This window comes from Rutidosis leptorrhynchoides, chromosome 4 (genome assembly GCF_046630445.1).
Source record: "Rutidosis leptorrhynchoides isolate AG116_Rl617_1_P2 chromosome 4, CSIRO_AGI_Rlap_v1, whole genome shotgun sequence".
In the NCBI taxonomy this organism is placed as follows: Eukaryota; Viridiplantae; Streptophyta; class Magnoliopsida; order Asterales; family Asteraceae; genus Rutidosis; species Rutidosis leptorrhynchoides.
Window position 1 is genome coordinate 4,898,271 of NC_092336.1, and position 7,263 is coordinate 4,905,533.

Below are 7,263 nucleotides of genomic sequence, written 5' to 3' on the forward strand. Positions count from 1 at the left end.
TCCATTGCGTTTAAAATAAAGTGCATGTATTCTCAGCCCAAAAATATATGTAAAAAGGGATCAAATGAACTCACGCATATAAATATTGTATATCGGTTAATAAAGCATTTGCATGTTTTCTCAGCCCAAAAATGTAGGGAGTAAAAGGGATCATATGAAACTCACAGTTTAATATTGATATACAATATTGCAGGAAAGCACGTAGACGCATCGGAGATGATAAACACGAGGTTTGATTCACAAAAATACCCCCGAACATTACCCATAATTTCCTTGGCAATAACCCATATTTTCCTTAGCTCTATCTCGCTCGGAAACTCGTTTTGAAAATTACTTGGACATCACTCCGTCGTAATATTTTTTTTTGTACATTATTATTTTTGTATCGCAAAAATAATAACACTAATAATAATAAAAAAAAATAATAAGATTAATAATAATCTTATTAATAATAATAATAATAATAATAATAATAATAATAATAATAATAATAATAATAATAATAATAAATAATAAATAATATTACGGAGTATATATATATTTGTGTATGTGTGTGATTTAAATCGAGCGAAAACACTGAAATTTATAGATGTGGCCTGAAATCTGGAGTCATGCGTCTCGCATGGAAATGGCCTTCTGGCCATGCGACTCGCATGAGGACCAGGGACAGCTCACATTGTTTTGGCTCCTAGCTTGTCGACATAATATAAAATAAATATAAATATAATATATATAATTTAAATTAATTAATTATATATTATATTAAATTCACGTGCATAGTTGACTTGTAATTTTTGTTCCGATAAGTCGTACGTTGTCACTCGACTTATGTCCCGGTTCCGGTTTTTCGAACGCCATTTCGTACGCTGAGAAAACTTGTACTTTACGTTTCGTGAATCGTACCTTTGTCAAAATATAGTCTTAAATCATCCATAAAATATACCACTGTAGCAAAGTCAATTTCACTGTAGCAAATAGTGATTTTCAAAAACACTGTAGCATTTTGGGTACTGTAGCAATTTGAAATGTTACTATCGTTTACTAAATAACTTGAAATTATATATATGTATATATCTTTTTAATATATATAAATTAGTTTTTTTTAAATACACATTGGAAGTTATTTATAAATAAATTTTAATAATAAATATTTCAACTTATCATATATATTCAAATAGATATTTAAACCAATAAGTTTAATGTACGGTAACATGCAATTAAAATTTTTTTACGTTTTCAAGTTATAGTATATATATGTATCTATTTACATATAATGGTTCGCGAATCGTTGAGAACAACTGAAGGGTATTTGAATAGTTTAAAATTTTTGAGATTCAGTTTTACAGACTTTACTTATCGTGTCGAAATCATTAATCATTTAAGATTAAGTTTAAATTTAGTCGAAATTTCCGGGTCATCACATGATCACTCTACAAGATTGGAAGTAAGCTAGCAAACTTGGAAGTATTCTTGATTTTATGAAACTAGAACTTGTAGAATTTATGAAGAACACTTAGAACTTGAAGATAGAACTTGAGAGAGATCAATTAGATGAAGAAAATTGAAGAATGAAAATGTTTGTAAGTGTTTTTGGTCGTTGGTGTATGGATTAGATATAAAGGATATGTAATTTTGTTTTCATGTAAATAAGTCATGAATGATTACTCATATTTTTGTAATTTTATGAGATATTTCATGCTAGTTGTCAAATGATGGTTCCCACATGTGTTAGGTGACTCACATGGGCTGCTAAGAGCTGATCATTGGAGTGTATATACCAATAGTACATACATCTAAAAGCTGTGTATTGTACGAGTACAAATACGGGTGCATACGAGTAGAATTGTTGATGAAACTGAACGAGGATGTAATTGTAAGCATTTTTGTTAAGTAGAAGTATTTTGATAAGTGTCTTGAAGTCTTTCAAAAGTGTATAAATACATATTAAAACACTACATGTATATACATTTTAACTGAGTCGTTAAGTCATCGTTAGTCGTTACATGTAAGTGTTGTTTTGAAACCTTTAGATTAACGATCTTGTTAAATGTTGTTAACCCAATGTTTATAATATCAAATGAGATTTTAAATTATTATATTATCATGATATTATGATGTATGAATATCTCTTAATATGATATATATACATTAAATGTCGTTACAACGATAATCGTTACATATATGTCTCGTTTCAAAATCATTAAGTTAGTAGTCATGTTTTTACATATGTAGTTCATTGTTAATATACTTAATGATAACCATCCAGGCATAGCTTAGATGGCCACCAACACTTTCAATGAAGGTGAGGTCACGGGTTCGATTCCCTTCAAGGCACTTCAAACGCTTGGGGCGAACTTAAGAGACCAATAGCCTGAGGATGCTTTACCTGGTAGCGGTAGAGGGTTGGCTTGCCGTTTACCCGGGGTTTACCCGCTGCGGGGGGGCCAATGTGCCCGTTCGTAGTAGGGGTTCCTCGTAAAAAAAAAAAATAATAATATACTTAATGATATGTTTACTTATCATAATATCATGTTAACTATATATATATATCCATATATATGTCATCATATAGTTTTTACAAGTTTTAACATTCGTGAATCACCGGTCAACTTGGGTGGTCAATTGTCTATATGAAACCTATTTCAATTAATCAAGTCTTAACAAGTTTGATTGCTTAACATGTTGGAAACACTTAATCATGTAAATAACAATTTCATTTAATATATATATAAACATGGAAAAGTTCGGGTCACTACATTAATTGTCCTTTGTCCTGGATTATTCAATATGTCCATACGGTTTTTGTCCATAACAGTCCATCAGTCATAAATATAAAGTGCGAGTGTCCTCGTCAAATTATCCTTATACCCGAAGTCAAATATTCCAACTAATTGGGGACTTAAACTGTAATAAGGTCTTAATACTTTGTTTAATAATTACACCAGGATATCGACTGCGTGTAACCCAAGGTTTTAATACTTTATTAACAATTACACCAAGTGTCCTTGTATGTAATCCACCCCTGTTTTAATGAGTCCATTGACTATTAATCCATTCCCGTGTCCGGTTAAATGAACGATTATTAGTATTTATAAATATCCCGCCCATCGTGTACGATCGAGTGTATGTGGTTATTTATAGATACGTCAAATTGTAAATCTCTATATTAAATTAACGAACTATCATTCAGTTAAACAAATATAAAGCTCATTAATAGTCCATAGTCCAATTTCTACAAGTGTCGGTCTTTTGTCCAAATCTCAATTATGGTACAAAGCCCAATAACCCCGTCTTTAATATTTAGTCTAACATCATGATTACTTCGATTTAAATAAGCATAATAATAACTTAACTACGAGACATTAATTTAAAAAGGTTGAACATAACTTACAATGATTAATAATAGCGTAGCGTTACACGGACAGAATTTCGACTTTCACACTTACAACATTCATTAACATAACCTTATTATTATTAATCTTAAATTAAAATTAAAATTAAAATTATAAATATATATATATATATATATATATATATATATATATATATATATATATATATATATTGAGATAGAGAGTAGATAGAAAAAGATGTGTTGAATTCGGCAGAAAACGTTCCAATTTATAGCACTTGGCCAGCATTTTACTGCCATGCGATCGCATGGTTTTTGTGCTTCCAGGCCATGCGATCGCATGACCCTCTGATCCAGCTCACATAACTTTGTTTTCTAGTTTGCCGACGATTTTTAATATATATATATATATATATATATATATATATATATATATATATATATATATATATATATATATATATATATATATATATATATATATATATATATATATATATATATATATATATATATATAATTTTAAGAATTATTTATATATTATATTATATTTATGTGCATAGTTGACTTGTAATTTTTGCTCCGTTGCGTCGCGCGTTGATAGTTGGATCTTGTCCCAGTTCCGGATTTTCGAACGTCCTTGCGTACAATTTAATATCTTGTACTTTGCGTTTCACGGCTCGTACTCTTGTAATTTCTAGACGTTTCTCATCAATAAATTGAATCTCTTGGATTGTACTTTGTACTTTTTAGCGTTTTGGTCATTTGCGTCTTCAATTCGTCGAATCTGTCTTTTGTCTTCACCTTTTATTATTTAAACGAATATCACTTGTAAATAGAACAATTGCAACTAAAAGCTTGTCTTTCTTGAGGGATAATGCTATGAAATATATGTTCGTTTTTAGCATTATCATCCATTGCATTGTAACAGAGTTAAGGAAGTTCTGAAAATCAAAGGTTCTCATTTGTTCCATCAATTTCACCCTAACTTTCTCTTTTATTATTGTATTGGCGCCCGATAGGTAGGCTATTAGATTAAGTCGAAAGCGGGGGACAACTATGTCTCCGCTTCTGCTCGTGCACTCGTTAAAGCAAACTCACTTTCCAAATGATAAACTATTATTAGTTCAGTTCGGTAGAACATCGATGAGATGAGATTCTCTCACTGGAAATGAGGGTGCCCTCGATTGACAATCTATACTCGAGCGTTCAACTAACAGGATAGGTGAGGAATCACTCTTGATCTTTTTTATTGGTGCTTACAACCTTGGCTGTACAACATGAGTTTCAGGGTGACAATGAAAAACTCCACCAAAACTAGGGTAGATTCGGGATTTGATTAGATAACGTTAAAACTTTGTTTGGAAGTAAGAAATGGTTATATTCATATTTTCGGCTTACCTTAATAGAATGATTTGGTCATTAATTTATAGCTTGAATTTATCAACTACGTGTCATTATCAAAATGAAGGGAGAGAAGGTCAAGGTCATTCTCATCATGAATTTAAGCTACGCGCCTTAGGTCCTGACTAAACTCAAAAAGTAAATAAAAGATGTCCGGTTCAAGGAGCCGAGATGAAGCAATTCACGGAGCTCGCCAAAGGCATTTGATTTTATACTAGCTTGGTTCTTTATTTTTGTCGATTTTGTAGGTTGTCGAGCCGTAGATGGTTTCTAAAATCTCGTTGTTTGATATATTGGTATCCCTCTTAGTGTAGCTTGTAGCGGGCGATGGTTTTTATTTGTCCTTGTTGTTTGTTTTTTTTATGACCTCTTATTAGGTTTTTGTTTTATTGAGCTCGGTAGTTCTCGTGTTATATGTTTTTTGGAATTTCATTCTTTTGAGAAAACTCTCAATTGTTTTAATAGTAATTAGTTTTTCGCAAAATTAAGAAGAAAAAAACTACATGCCATCACACATTATTTTGTCCAATTTTTTCCTAATAAATAAAGTATCTTTCTAAAACAGAATAAAATCATCAAATTGCATTCATGTGTGTTCCAGTTTAATTGGGAATGTTAGTACAATACTAATTTTGAATCAAAAATTCGAAATGGTAAGTGGACGCACAATTAAGAAGATTCTAATCCTTTCGGATAATACTCATAGACATTGACAACTGAAGTGATTTTGTGTTCATGGTTAAGAAAAACTATATAAAGAAATAAGTGATTCAATATTGATTCCATTCAAGTCATTGTTTAAAGTCAACTATCTTACGGATCATATACTAGATGAAAATGTTAATTAGCTAAATTATATAAAAAGCTAACATATTTAACTCATTTATCTATTTTTGGTAATCTATTTCATTCTATTAGATAAAAATGATTATTTTTTCAAAATTCAATAAAAATAGTGGTCTCGTTAACTTTCTCCAGAAACGTCAACGTGGCATTCCACGTCACATTTTTTCCACGGGGACCAGTTATATGTAGGGCTCTATTTTTTTATTTTTTATTTTACTGGAAAACAAAAAAGTGTTTAAGGTATTACATCAAGGGGTCGATCATCTCTCAAATTTTTAGTTACTAAATATATGTTTTCTAAAATCTGAACCATAAGGATTGAACAATCATCTCAAACACAAGGAATCATTATTTCTTGAAATTAAAGGGTCGATCACAAACACATATCAGATTGAAACTCAATACTAAAGGGGCTACAATGCAGGAAGTCTTTTTGACAAAAAATCATCACGGAACACAAACATCGTTTGGGCTAAAGGAACCGGTTTCACCTCCTTTCATGTTCAATTGTCGAAGAAGATTGAACCTGGGTTTGTAATTGAGTTTCCAAGATTGATGTATAAAGTGTTTTGGTTTTTCTTCATTTGTAATTTAATAGAAGGTCCACTTAGCATTATCTAGTTTTATGTTTGAGTATCAAAATTTAAAATCCAAGCGTACTTGACAACTTAGTACTTCATCTATAATAAGGTTTTGATTCTGATGGGCGTAGTGATGATGACAGATTGATGTAAATGGTTGGCTTGAAACAATTGCTGCCCATCCTCAAATTCGGGAAAAAAACAAGGGTCAAGGTAGGATCTTTATTTTTTACGGAGTATTTTATTTTTCTCTTAGCAAGTCATCTTTACTGTTCGTATTCTTCGTTGTTAAATCTGATTTGTTATGTTTTTGAAGATGTTTTGATTGTGCACTCACTTCTGCTCTCATGATTTATCTCCTAAGTAGTCTTGTCGATTTAAATCAATCATCATTTTAAAACGTGTTTTCATGATTTTATATAATACAGTATCTTTCACTGTTTCTTTGAAAAAACCAATGCTCATATTGAGTTTCTTTTTCTTTCGCTGACATTCATGCATCACCACCATACAAAACTCCTGGTATTGACCTGATGAACCTAGCTGTATCCCATGAACAAGCACGAGATAATGGCTTTAAAGGTATGAACTTTAATTTTTTTTCCTTGCTTAAAAATGGCTGTTCAACCCATTTTTATATAATGTGTAGGGTCTAGGCCTATTAGACATCTAAATATCTACTGTAATGTTTTAATGCAGTTTTGATCAATTTTATACTAAATGTTGGTATTGTAAGCAACGATCCTGACTGGCACAATGTATTACAGGGACTTGGGTACGTGTAGTTTCGTTTATGGGTGTGGATACAAAACTTTCCATTCTTCATCTCAGTTAATCTTTTACGAAGGTTTTTGTAGCTCCATTTAAACTATACGAGCATCATTTTATTTTAAATCGGTCTTGAAGTTGTGTATTTCTTCGGAGGTGAGATAACTAACTCGAGACGAATAAATTTCCTAAGATGACACTTTTACCTTTAATTTTTGCTTACTTTTTTTTATAGTATATGTAATATGTATTATGCATTAAAGTGCTTCTGTTAGGACTAGTTTTAGTGATGTAAATTGTACTAATAAACAT